The following is a 1,334-nucleotide window of genomic DNA, read 5'->3' on the forward strand; positions in this document are numbered from 1 at the left end:
CCATTAAGTGGCCAGAAGACCCAAGCACAGGATCAGGGAACCCACAGGGCCCGATTAGGCTCCTCGGTGAAAAAGCTGGAGCAGACCTGCCCCTCAACTCTGCCAATTCCAAACCCTACATGACCGTAGACAATTCTTTATTTTATCTCATCAATAAATACTAATAAATACAAATACTCATATACCTCTTGCTATGTGCCAGGCAGTGTTCTAACCTGAGTGGCAAACATTAACCTATTTGTTTATATAATTTAAAAAATTATTTATTTTTATTAATTTTTATTGGAGTATAGTTGCTTTATAGTGCTGTTAGTTTCTATATAACAGCAAAGTGAATCAGCTCCACATATACATATATCCCCTCTTTTTTAGAGTTCCTTCCCATTTAGGTCACCACAGAGCATTGAGTAGAGTTCCATGTGCTACACAGCGGGTCCTCATTAGTTACCTATTTTATATATAGTATCAATAGTGTATATGTGTCAATCCCAATCTCCCAATTCATCCCACCCCCCCCTTCCTCCTTGGTGTCCATACATTTGTTCTCTACATCTAAAATTACCTTGTTTAATCCTTAAAAATAACACAAAGAGGAATGTACTATTAAAATCATCTCCATTTTACTTCTGAGGAAACTGAGGCAGAGAGATGTTTAGGAATGTGACTTAATGCCATACAGCTGGTAAGGGGCCGAGCTTTCACCACTTGGCTACATTGCCTCTCCTTCAAAGTGACTGTTCATAAGCCTCTGCTCTGTGCCAGGCACTGGGTCTCACGTCATTTAATCTTTGTGGCAGCTCCTGGAGCAGATCTCGGCATCCCTAGTAGAGTCTCAGAGTTATGTAGACGGTAAGTGATAGAGATGCATTTGGACCGGGTCTACCTGATTCCAGAGCCCGGGGTCTGTGCTTCCTGTGGCCTGGAGCTGGCTTCTCAATCATTTTGCTGTGGTCCAAGGGGCTGTGTCCACAACCACAGGTCACACCCTTGGCTTTGACTCGGATGTGCTGTCATGAAGATGGGGTCGGGGGCTGGGGTTCACTGTGAAGCCGAAGTTTCTAAATTAGTAGGATCAAAGCAGAGCCCCTAATTGGGGGGCACAATCTGGCACCACCAACCTCTGCAGTCAGGGCTCTGGTGCCAGGCGGATGAGAGCGCCTCCATTTGAGTGGGGAGGGAGCTTAGGTGGGGGGCCCAGTTCCCTGGGCCTGTAAGCCCTAGGAGCAGGGCTGGCTCCACAGCGCCATGCTGAAAAAGGCCTCAGGCTTGGTTAGACCCTCTGCTGTCACCAACTTGAAATTCTTAATTTTTTTTTTTTTTTTTTTTTTTTGGGT

Source organism: Neophocaena asiaeorientalis, unplaced genomic scaffold (genome assembly GCF_003031525.2).
Source record: "Neophocaena asiaeorientalis asiaeorientalis breed wild unplaced genomic scaffold, Neophocaena_asiaeorientalis_V1.1 scaffold155, whole genome shotgun sequence".
NCBI lineage: Eukaryota > Metazoa > Chordata > Mammalia > Artiodactyla > Phocoenidae > Neophocaena > Neophocaena asiaeorientalis.